At 38.7% G+C, this 13,285-nt stretch overlaps 1 pseudogene across 1 annotated transcript; it reads right to left on the minus strand.

Annotated features, from left to right (window-relative positions):
• Positions 1-534: 534 nt before the first annotated feature.
• LOC309857111 (RAD51-associated protein 1 pseudogene) lies at positions 535-1,394 on the minus strand (annotated as a pseudogene). The gene has a single exon. The product of its transcript is annotated as an RAD51-associated protein 1 pseudogene (transcript).
• Between the last annotated feature and the right edge of the window lie 11,891 nt (positions 1,395-13,285).

Raw genomic sequence — 13,285 nt, forward strand, 5'->3', positions numbered from 1 at the left:
ACTAGTTGCCACTGCACTAATTACCCCTAGTTATCATTAGTTGTCAAATATATTAGGACAAATGCTTGGACTAACCTGGTCTCTTAGGAAAACACTAAATAAGCAAACACATAACTACATTTGACTCTCTGAATTGATCTGACTAGGATTTGTACCTTAACCCCAGTGCTGCTGAGGGACAAAAGAATCGGTGTGGGAGTCACACAGGCTGACAGTCAATTCATGGGTCTACTACTCGTTTGTGTTTTTTTTTTTTTTTTTTTACATTAAAGGATTCCTTTATAGTATGATACCCTCCTTAAACAGAAACACAATTCAAACATAAACACACTTGTAAAACTCTTTTTCTCTTAATCAAACCTTCGCTGACTACCACATTCAGCCACTAGCGGCATTTGGATGCAAAGGTTTCACTTGTGCTAATCTGGACAAGCCAAGGCAGAGACTCTGATTTGGAGACTTAACAGACACCCCTTCCAGTGGGCTCCTGCTGCTGTTGCTGCTGCTGCTGCTTCCAGACAGCGCTGGTGGCATCTACTTATGTTTTCTGCTTCCAGCTTCAGCTGGAAGGTTTGCATATTTGTAGTGGTTTCCAAATGGCCGCTTCACTGATAAAGCCGTTTTTGGTAAAGGCTGAGATTCTGATTTCAGGGCAGCTGGAGCACAGTCTCTTGAAGTCACTTCCAAAGTATCACGTTTGGATTTAGGTTTCTTCTCCTTTTTTTCAACTGGGGATTTTACCTTCACTTCTTTCTTTTTAATTTCTTCCACTTTATTTTCTCCCAGAGTGAAGTTAGCATCATCATCTTCACTCTCCCTAAAATCAGACTAATCCTCAGACTCTCCACCAGCGGTTCAGAGTCATCAGCACTACCGCCATCACTGCCTTCCAAAAGAATCTTCCTCTGTTGTACCACAGCTTTTGATGCTGCTTTTCTTTTCCCTTGAGCACTGCACACATCATCTTCCTTGGTAAGCTTATCCAAATCTAAATCATCACTGGCTACACTGCAATCGGAGAGATGGGGAGCCTTAGTCATTGTCCCAATTTCGCTGCTGCCACATTTTTTTGGTGCTTGTATCTTGAGCCTCTCCCACATCAATGGTGACCACTGGAAGTTCCTTCACTGATAAAGCTAGTGCCACTTCTAAGTCTGGCTGGTAGAGCTCATCACCTAAAGACATCCTTTTTTAGGGGTTTTCTCTTGTAGTGGGATATCTTCTTTCTGGAGATTCTTCAGTTTAGGTTTCCTTGTTTCTCATATTAACTCTTTTGGCATTGTTCTGGGCTTCTTATTCAAAGGTGTGGTTGTGGAAACAAAGTCATCATCGCTGCCAGAAATTTCAAACTGTGAGTAACTGACTAGTTTCTTATGCCTCACCGGGGGCACCATGGCCCCCTCCAAGACTGAAAATTCACAGTGTTCAAGCTCTTGTTAGCAGCAGTGGCCGTTTCTGGGTCTGCTACTCTTTAACTATAGAATCATAGGTCAATTAATCAGTGTTCCTGAACCACAGATGACTAATTAATAAAAAAAAAAAATGGGCTGTAACAGCACATCTACTTCGTGATGCTATTGTAATGACTATATAAGTAATAAATGTCAAGCACATAATATAGTGCCTAGCACACAGTAGAACTCTCAACAAATGCTTTTCTCTGCATTCCCTTGTTAACACAGAATTTGTTAAAAAAAAAATCCACAAAAATCCTACCTGGTTATAAAGTCTTCTTCAGAAGACTTATTCTCTGTAAAGAAAAAAGCAAAATACATTTTAAATCAACAACAGAGAAATACAGAATATTCAAAGTCTAAGACTGATGTTGTGTTAAAAAGTATTCTTCGGGACCATACCTGGTAACCACACTGGAGTGAATATTAATTATACTATTGGTAGGCAGTTAACTCGCTAAGAAATCTTACTTTCTCCTCTACATTTACCAAATGGAAGAAAAGAATGCTATTTATCTGAATTTGATACCTACAAGTGGATGTTTATAATGACCACAATTTTAACCAAACCCTTGAGACTGACAGAAAATGGTGTCATTAGCAGAATCATCATCATAGACTGACAATGTCAGGATTCTTCTGGATTCTTCAGGACTTTCACTATGAGACGCAGTTAAAAGAGACTATACTTATTTCGCTATAACACAACAGAACTTCTCCAGATCTCCAGCAGGGGTTGTTAAGTTTGGGGTGAAACACCTCATCACAAAGTTTTGTCTACAGCCACTCTACTTTGCAGCATGGCAAAACATAGCAAACAGACTCTCTCTGGCCTTATTTCCAATTGCAAGGTAAGTATGAATGCTTTTAGTGATTTTAATGATTCTGGTTCTCTTGAGATGACCTATTTTTATTGCTGGAGAGTCTATCTGGATCCACCTCTTAGACCAGAATGGTACCAGTGATTTGGCTAGGTAGCAGGATATGATGTCATTGTTCTCAATATTCCCCACTATGTGACAAACGTCTGTAGAAATCACACTTTTTCAGTCTGTAAGGCATATGTCATCAGATCCTACACTGATGAACATAACAAAGGACAAAGATTATCTTGAATCACTATATTCAATTACCTCGGAATTTTAATTTTTAAAAAATTCAAGAAGATATCCACTGTATGATTGCAACTATATGACATTCTGGTAAAAGTAAAACTTTTTAAGTTAGGAGTTAAGGGTTGTAGCAAGGGGAACAGGCACAGCACAGAGAAATTTTAAGGCAGTGAAACTATTCTATGTGATACCACATGATAGATACATGTCATCACACATTTGTTAAAACCCATAGAATGTACAACACCAAGAATGAACCCTGATGTAAATTATGGATGTGGACAGTAAAGATGAGCTAATATAAATAAAACAATGTACCACTGTGGTTCAGGATGTTAGCAACAAGGAAGGCTACACGTGTAGAGGAACATGCGGTAAATGGAAACTCTCTGTACTTTCTGCTATATTGCGCAATGAACTTGAAAATGCTGTAAAAAATGAGGCCTATTTACTGTGAAGGAAAAAACAAAAGGTATCCATTGAGACTGCTAAGTGTTGGTACAAACCAGGTGATTTATCTAGTACTTATTACTTGATTTCCTTCTGGGAACCAGAATTTTGATATATGCTAGGGAGAAGATGCCTACATGATTATCACTTAAAGAAAATTTCAGGCACTGAGTATCTATAAGATTCTTGTATTGGCAGACAACATCTCACACGAGTTGTCATGATTTGATGCTGGAAAAATTAAGTACACCCATAGGCAGAGGATTCTTAGAAGCCTGCACTTGGCTTCCTCTAGACTTCACTCCAGGCACCTTTTCTCTGCTGATTTTGCTTTGTATCATTTCACTGTAATAAACCACAGACATGCGTACAAATATGCTGAGATGTGCGAGTTCCTCCAGTGAATAACCAAACCTGGGTGTCATTTTGGGGGCCTCTAATACCGATGCATTATATGCAATTTTTTTTAAATATTTTATTTATTTATTTGACAGATCACAGGTAGGCAGAGAGACAGGCAGAGAGAGGGCAGGGAGCAGGCTCCCTGCTGAGCAGAGAGCCCGATGCGGGGCTCGATCCCAGGACCCTGAGATCATGACCTGAGCCGAAAGCAGAGGCTTAAGCCTCTGAGCCACCCAGCCGCCCCGCATTATATGCAATTTTTATGATTAAGGTTGATGTTTTAAGACACGATTACAGTTAGAAGGTTATTTCACAGAACACCTTTCCTTGAATCTGTTTTTCTTAGTATTTGCCTGGGAGACTGCTGTATTTCTATATCCATTTGAATAAAGGCATGAAAGGAATAGATGAAATAATGTCAGAAAATAATGTGAAACAAGTAACAATCGTATTTTAATTGGGGGAAAAAAAAGAGAATTCTGATGGTTACCAATATGTCCTACAGTATAAAAGTTCCTATAAAAAAACTAAAAGGTCACATAAATTTTCTGCAACTTAATAGGGCTTAATTCACTTCTATTGTAGTTATGAATCGATAAGGTAACTGGGATAATTATAGAAAAATATATAACTATCATACACAGTATAATAACACACTATTGGTTATAGAGATTTTTGTTTCCACTCGTTTTCTTAATTTCTTATAGAAATAGAAACAGTTCACCTATTAAAGGCAGTTGTTGACAAACTGCTCAAAAACTCAGAAATACTACAGTCAAAATGTAGGATGAGTTATCCACTCCAGTCTGAAAATAGTGGATTTGATCATTAGAGATCAACAGAACTCATTTGGGGGAAAACAAAGTGAGTTATCTTATATACATAGGTGGTTAAAAACTTGTCAATCTAATTGGCCACATATTCTTGTTAAGGCACAGTTTACCAAATTCTGAAAAAATACAAAAGCATGTCACATAAAAATTTCCGATAATCCGGAAAATGCTTTCAATCTTGGCTAAATATCATCACTAACTCTGTCACTGTGGTACAGCTACAAAGAAATTTACCATAAGAAACAACAAAATATGAAATACATTTTAGATGGGGTAGCCTGTTACCTTTGAAGGAAATAAACATATGGTAGAAATGTGTTCCAATAGTGATAGATTCCAAGACAGTATTCCTTAGTGCTTTCTTTACAGATGAAATTCTTTGGGACTTCATCAAAATCAAAAGCTTCTGCACAGCAAAGGAAACAGTCAAAAAAACAAAGAGGCAACCCATGGAATGGGAGAAGATATTTGAAAATGACAGTACAGACAAAAGGTTGATATCCAGGATCTATAATGAACTCCTCAAACTCAACAAACACAAAACAGACAATCATATCAAAAAATGGGCAGAAGATATGAACAGAGACTTCTCCAATGAAGACATACAAATGGCTATCAGATACATGAAAAAATGCTCATCATCACTAGTCATCAGGGAGATTCAAATTAAAACCACATTGAGATATCACCTTACACCAGTCAGAATGGCCAAAATTAACAAGACAGGAAACAACATGTGTTGGAGGGGATGTGGAGAAAGGGAAACCCTCTTCCACTGTTGGTGGGAATGCAAGTTGGTGCAGCCTCTTTGGAGAACAGTGTGGAGATTCCTCAAGAAATTAAAAATAGAACTTCCCTATGACCCTGCAATTGCACTACTGGGTATTTATCCCAAAGATACAGATGTCGTGAAAAGAAGAGACATCTGTACCCCAATGTTTACAGCAGCAATGGCCACCACGGTCGCCAAACTGTGGAAAGAACCAAGATGCCCTTCAACGGACGAATGGATAAGGAAGATGTGCTTCACATACACTATGGAGTATTATGCCTCCATCAGAAAGGATGAGTACCCAACTTTTGTAGCAACATGGCCGGGACTGGAAGAGATTCTGCTGAGTGAAATAAGTCAAGCAGAGAGAGTCAATTATCATAGGGTTTTACTTATTTGTGGAGCATAACAAATAGCATGGAGGACATGGGGAGTTAGAGAGGAGAAGGGAGTTGGGGGAAATTGGAAGGGGAGATGAACAATGAGAGACTATGGACTCTAAAAAACAATCTGAGGGATTTGAAGTGGCGGGTGGTAGAGGTTGGGGTACCAGGTAGTGGGTATTATAGAGGGCCCAGATTGCATGGAGCACTGGGTGTGGTGCTAAAATAATGAATACTGTTTTTCTGAAAATAAATAAAAAATAAATTTTAAAAAATGATCAGTAAAAGTAGAGATATCAGAAGAAGGCAAATGAAAGAGGATGGAGAGAGACAGCACTAACAAAAATAGTCCAGTACTGACATTTTTTACTGACACAGAATCCCTGGCAAGTGAGAACTAGTATAGTCAGCATATCACCTTATATTTCCTCCTTGATATTATACTAATTTTCTGCAATAAAATACTTAGAAGGGGTCAGTTTCTCCCAAACTGCTGGTCTGTGTAAAATATTTCTGATCAAAATTTAAAATTGTCAAAATACAGCTGCATCGTGATTCCATTTCAAAGATAGGGCCTGACAGTGACTTCCTGCCTATTGCTTCCAGATTGTGGCCCTAGTATTCATCCAGGAGAATGTCCCAGGGACTTGAAGAAAAGCTCAAGTACCTCTAAACAAAAAAGGTAAGAAAGACAACACTTTTCCTCACACTTGACCCCTAGGTTTTGACAATTATGGGAAAATGTTGGCCACTCTACTCACCAGGCTAGACCATTTCCCCTTGACCCTGTCCAGGTAGATACTGCAGTTAGAAAAAGTTAGGGAAGACCTTACTTGATGTGTTATTTTTCCATATTTGGACACAGAATGTACCGGTCACATAAATAACAGACCTTACAACTCAAAAATGGTTCTTTTACCATTTTTGGTAAGAACTTTTAAAAGTTAAATCCAACTTTTTTTAGTGATTTTATTTGATACAATTAATACTCCATGAAATTTTTTTTCAAATTTTTCAATAACATTTCCTCTAATTCCTCATCCTAAGTTTCCCCAGCCACTTCTCAGTCTTCTCTACCAAGTCTTACACCTCCATCCACTCTTTATATATTGGTATTCCCAGGCTTTGTTCACTGGCCTTCATCTATTTCTATATGTTTTCCATCATGGACAAGCTCAATCTTTGTCCAAGCTATGACTTTGCCTAATAATTCTAATCAGTTTATTTCAAATAAGCACCTCCAAACTTGATGTTCTATCTCCAGCTAGAAACTCCTAGTATTCAATTATCCAATTACTAAAAATATACTACATGGATATTCCATCAAATTCAACATATACAGAAAATACCTGGTCTTCCCTATTCCCACTGCACTCTGATAAAGTCCTACTCATTCTTCATGGCCAGTTTAAATGTTAGTGTACAACCTGGAAATGTATGACTCTTCTAAGATTTCTTCTTCCCCCTCCCCTTTTTTAATATTTTATTTATTTATTTGACAGAGAGACACAGAGAGAGAGGGAACACAAGCAGGGGGAGTGGGAGAGTGAGAAGCAGGCTTCCCATGGAGCAGGGACCCCAATGTGGGGTTTTATCCCAGGACCTTGGGATCATGACCTGAGCTGAAGGCGGCTACTAAATAACTGAGCCACCCAGGCATTCCCCTCTCTCCTCTTTCTACATTCAATAATCATGAAACTGTATTAATTATACTTCTTTTCTCTCATTGCTTTATATTTCCCCTGCCACTGCCCTACACAAACATGAGCTCCTAACTGATGACTTCCAGAAGAAAAAAAAAAGCCACCAACTAATGTTATTTCTTAAATGAATAAAAAGTTTTTAAGCAAAACAAATGAGAAAGGGGGCACCTAGGTGACTCAGCTAAGCATCTACCTTCACCTCAAGTCATGGTCTCAGGGTCCTGGGATCAAGCCCCATACCAGGCTCCCTGCTCAATGGGGAGTCTGCTTCTCCCTCTCCTTCTGCCCCTATGCCCCACTGGTGCTCTCTCTCAAATAAATAAAATCTTTTGAAAAGTTTTAAATTTTTAAAAAATCAGAAAGATAAGGCCTAGAAAAAGAACAACATTGTAAATTGAATAAATTGAGCCTCCTGATGTTTTCAGTATAGAGGAGAGAACATTTCATAATGGACTGATACTAGACTAAGGAAATATAAGCGTCCTTTATCTTCCAGTATCTTTATGTGTTTTTTTTCCAATCTATCCTCCACATGAGGGGTGACCAAACTATGGCCACAGGCCAAGTCAGACCAGTAACATGCCTGTGCCCCCATAAAACTTTATTTACAGAACCAGATGGTTGGCTCTTGCTATTCACCTACATATTGCTACAGCTGCTTTCACACTATAGTGGTATTTGTAGTTGAAAAACCACAGGGCCTAAAATATTCACTGTCTGGCCCTTTAGAGAAAAAGCTTGGTGATCACTATTTTGTGCCACAACCAGAAGGCCCTAATTCAAATCTAATCTTGTTACCCTTCTGCTTCACATTCTCCAGTGAGTCTCTGCATCAAGTACTGCTGGCTCCCTCCCCAATAACCGTGCCATAGTCTTCATTCTTGCTGGAAAACCACAGCTTTATTTGGATATTTATTGTCCCAAACACAAAGAAGGTGCCCTTACCCCAGCTTCAAAAGGAAAAAGGATTATTCTAAGCTAATCACAGTACTTGGTTTACCAGTGGCTGGTTTAGGAATAAGCATGTGATATAACTAAGCTTATGAGATGTTAGAGGAAAATTGCTGCAAGCCTCTGAGTTTTCTTCCTATTTAAAAGAAACATATAGGGGTGCCTGGGTGGCTCAGTTGTTAAGCGTCAGCCTTCGGCTCGGGTCATGATTCGAGGGTCCTGGGATCCAGCCCCACATCAGGCTCTCTGCTCAGCAAGAGGCCTGCTTCTCCCTCTGCCGCTTCCCCCTGCTTGTATTCCCTGTCTGTCTCTCTGTGTCAAATAAATAAACAAAATATTTTAAAAAAAGAAAAGAAACATATAAAGAAAAACAGTCCTTCCAGTCAATGGATATTGTCATGTGAGAATATGCCTCTAACTGTTGCTAATTAGCCAATCAGGAAAGGGCATAGAAAATATTGCCAACCTCACAGCTAAAAAGAGACAACTGGGATCCTGGAGACATCACTGATCCATCAAAACGATTCTGGTTCCTACTGTTTTAGTCACTGTTTTGTTTGGTTTGCTTTTTTTAGATTTATTTATTTGAGAGAGAGTGAACGCTTACTAGAGAGAGTGCACGAATCGGAGAATGGCAGAGGAAGAGAATCATCAAGCAGACTCCATGCTGAGCACAGAGCCCTGTGGGATGTTGGGCTTGATCTCATGACCCATGAGACTGTGACCTGAGCTGAAACTAAGAGTCAATGCATAATGAATAAGCCACCCAGGTGGGCCCATTTTAGTCACTATTATAAGTCACCTGTTATTTGCAGCTAAAAGCATTAGATCTGATAAATTTCCCAAGGTCTAAAGGGTAAGATCTACACCTTTCCATGGTACTGAAAAACTTTCATTAGCTTGCCTTAGCTAAGTATTCACTCATTCCAACCATTCCCATAGCACATTTTCTGCACCAGCAAAACTGAACTGCTCCTAAGTGCTTCGAAGTTCATTCATACATCTGAGCATCCGCACTGCTGTTCCCTCTGCAAAACATGTAATCTTGATGGATGTTCCTCCTGCCAAACATGGTTTTTCTGCTTATTTACCTGGCAAACTTACTACTCAGTCTGCATACTATCGACTTACATATTAAATACCAATAAAAACATAACAATGAGAATTATAAACATTAGGGGACTCTGGCACATACTAAGCATGGAATAAACTAAATAATAAAAATAAAATAGTGAAAATAGAGTAAATAATAAAAATGACAATGATAATAACAAACTTCTGGAGGGCAAGGATTGTGTTTTTTGAATGTTTATATTCTACATCAGAGTAACAGTAGGTAAAAGACACTTGATATTTATTTGCTAAGTGAACAAATGAAAATGAGTAAATTGCAAAACCAAACCAACCTACAGTTTTCTTTGATAAAAGTCTACTAAATTAAATGTTTCTTCATACATTTCAGATTGTACAATGCACTAGGTGCCACATCTAGGAAGCAATGGTAGCATTTTTGTTATTGTGAACCATTTTTGTGCTTTGATTATAATCTGTTGAGCCTCAGTTGCCCAATTTGAATTTTTATTATGATAATCTCTTTACTAATGGCAACAGAGTATCTTGTTCTAACAAAATTACACTATCCTGGGGCGCCTCGGTGGCTCAGTGGGTTAAAGCCTCTGCCTTTGGCTCGGGTCATGATCCCAGGGTCCTGGGATTGAGCCCTGCATTGGGCTCTCTGCTCAGCAAGGAGCCTGTTTCCCTTCCTCTCTCTGCCTGCCTCTCTGCCTACCTGTGATTTCTCTCTGTCAAATAAATAAATAAAATCTTTTTAAAAAATTACACTATTATGACAATTATGCAACAAACAGAAGAAAACATTGTTCTAATAAAGTCAACATATCTCATTCTCTTTTACTAATGAGAAATTACTAAATAGTTGTTAAAGGTGAGATCTTGTTGGTACAACAATATGTAAAACAACCTATGCTCCTCAAGGCGTTTCTTTTCTGATTTCTGTACCATAGACAGTTACCTTTAAAGAAAAAAAAAAAAAAACACAGTCTCACTGGTATTGCTGCATACTAGCTAAGTTTTCCAGTTCGTATTTTTTGTCATTTCTTTACGGTACCAGGAATATATTGTAGAGTCCCCAGTTTTAAGGATAGCTCCTTTTTTAATGAGACAAATCAGTATGTAATAATATTTACTAAATGTAATCCACTTGTAAAAATTAAAAGATCCATTTTCATAACAAGTTCAATTTGTTTTAATATGCTTAAAGTGGAAGTATGAAACATACTTACTTAAAATCTTTCTCTTATTTACACAAAGATACAAGGGATTTTAGGGGTCATGACTATAATAATGAATTTCTTTTCAGACAATAATGCCTTATATTTTAAATTGCCTACAATTAAATTTTTTTTTGTTGTTTTTCACACTGAGGTACTTTTTTTTTTTAATTATGTTCAGTAGACAGCATACACTACATCGTAAGTTTCGGTTGTAGTGTTCAATGATTAATTAGCTGCGTATAACACCGAGTGTCACCACAACACGTGCCCTCCTTAATACTCATCACCCAGTTCCCCCATTCCCCAAGCCCCTCCCTTTCATAACCCTCAGTTTATTTGCTGGAGTCCGGTCTCTCTCATGGCTTTGTTCCTATTGTTCATGACAGTATTCAAATTCTTAAATAATTCTGAATACTGGACTATAAAGAAAGATACTAATGCCCTTCAAGGGATGAATGGATAAGGAAGATGTGGTCCATATACACTATGGAGTATTATGCCTCCATCAGAAAGGAAGTATATCCAACTTTTGTAGCAACATGGACGGGACTGGAAATTATGCTGAGTGAAATAAGTCAAGCAGAGCTTATTTGTGGAGCATAACAAATAGCATGGAGGACATGGGGAGATAGAGAGGAGAAGGGAGTTGGGGGAAATTGGAAGGGGAGGTGATCCATGAGAGAATATGGAATCTGAAAAACAATCTGGTGGATAATCTTTTTAATGTGCTGTTGGATCCTATTTGCTAGGATCTTGTTGAGAATCTTAGCACCCATAATCATCAGTGATATCGGTCTGAAATTCTCCTTTTTGGTGGGGTCTTTGCCAGCTTGGGGGGTCAGGTTAATGCTGGCTTAAAGACAGTCTCTTCAATAAATGGGCTGCCTGGGTGGCTCAGTTGGTTAAGCAGCTGCCTTCGGCTCAGGTCATGATCCCAGCATCCTGGGATTGAGTCCCACATCGGGCTCCTTGCTCAACAGGGAGCCTGCTTCTACCTCTGCCTCTGCCTGCCATTCTCTCTGCCTGTGCTTGCTCTCTCTCCCTCTTTCTCTCTCTGATAAATAAATTAAAATCTTAATAAAAAAATAAAAAATAAAATAAATGGTGCTGGGAAAATTGGACAGCTATATGTAGAGGAATGAAACTCAACCATTCTCTTACATCATACACAAAGATAACCTCGAAGTGGATAGAAGACCTCAACATGAGACAGGAATCCATTAGAATCCTAGAGGAGAACATAGGCAGTAACCTCTTCAACACTGGCCACAGCAACTTCTTTAAAGATATGTCTCCAAAGGCAAAGGAAACAAAAGTGCAAATGAAATTTTGGGACCTCATCAAAATCAAAAGCTTCTGCACAGCAAAGAAAACAGTCAACAAAACAGAGAGGCAGCCCACGGAATGGGAGAAGATATTTGCAAATGACAGTACCCAGGATCTATAAAGAACTTCTCAAACTCAACACACACAAAACAGATAACCATATCAAAAACTGGGCAGAAGACATGAACAGACACTTCTCCAATGAAGACATACAGATGGCTATCAGACACATGAAAAAGTGTTCATCATCACTAGCCATCAGGGAGATTTAAATTAAAACCACATTGAGATACCACATTACACCAGTTAGAATGGCCAAAATTAGCAAGATAAGAAACAACGTGTGTTGGAGAGCATGTGGAGGAAGGGGAACCTTCTTCCACTGTTGGTGGGAGTGCAAGTTGGTGCAGCTACTTTGCAGAACAGTGTGCAGTTTCCTTAAGAAATTAAAAATATAGCTTCCCTATGACCCTGAAATTGCACTACTGGGTATTTACCCCAAAGATACACATGTAGTGAAAATCAGGGCCATCTGTACCCCAACGTTCATAGCAGAAATGGCCACGGTCATCAAACTGTGGAAAGAACCAAGATGCCCTTCAATGGATGAATGGATAAAGAAGATGTGGTCCATATTCACTACGGAGTATTATGCCTCCATCAGAAAGGATGAATACCCACCTTTTGTAGCAACATGGATGGGACTAGAAGAGATTATGCCAAGTGAAATTGGTCAAGCAGAGAGAGTCAGTTATCATATGGTTTCACTTATTTGTGGAGCATAACAAATAACATGGAAGGCATGGGGAGATGGAGAGGAGAAGGGAGTTGAGGGAAATTGGAGGGGGAGATGTACCACGAGAGACTATGGAATCTGAAAAACAATCTGAGGGTTTTGAAGGTGCAGGGGGTGGGAGGTTGGGGGATCCAGGTGGTGGGTATTATGGAAGACACGTATTGCATGGAGCACTGGGTGGGGTGCTTACACAATGAATTATGTTACACTGAAAAGAAAAAAAATAATAGAAAGATATTAAGAAAGGAAAAAAAAATAAGGGCCCCTGGGTGGCTCAGTTGGGTAAGCATCTGCCTTCAGCTCAGGTCAAGATCCCTGGACCCTGGGATTGAGTCCTACATTGGGCTCCCTGCTCAGTGAGAAATAAGCTTCTCCCTGTCCCTCTGCCTGTGTTCTCTCACTTTTCCTCTGTGTCAAATAAGTAAAATCAAGAGGTGGGAGAGAGAAAGAGAAAGAATGCAAGAAAATGAACTTAACAATTTACATTTACGATTTTGTTTTTTTTTTTTTTTCCCCCACTATTCTTTCATTATCAAAACTTTTTTACTCTGACTTCATCTATGTGACCACGAAAAGTACTTCACTCTGAAAAGTCTTACCTGGATTGTTATTTTGCGAAAAGTTTTTAAGTCTTTCTTCTGTATGTTTGGCAATTATTTGGTGATTGCTACATATAAGAAGGGTGATAAACAATGTTACTATTTTAATACTGATATGAAAAACATTTACCAAATATATCAAATTCATAAGTGTATTTGAAATAATATCAGAGCTAATATCAAAACTTAAATTACCCTATATACTTAAAG

The sequence above is a fragment of the Mustela nivalis genome (genome assembly GCF_964662115.1).
Source record: "Mustela nivalis genome assembly, contig: HAP1_SCAFFOLD_392, whole genome shotgun sequence".
Taxonomy (NCBI): Eukaryota; Metazoa; Chordata; class Mammalia; order Carnivora; family Mustelidae; genus Mustela; species Mustela nivalis.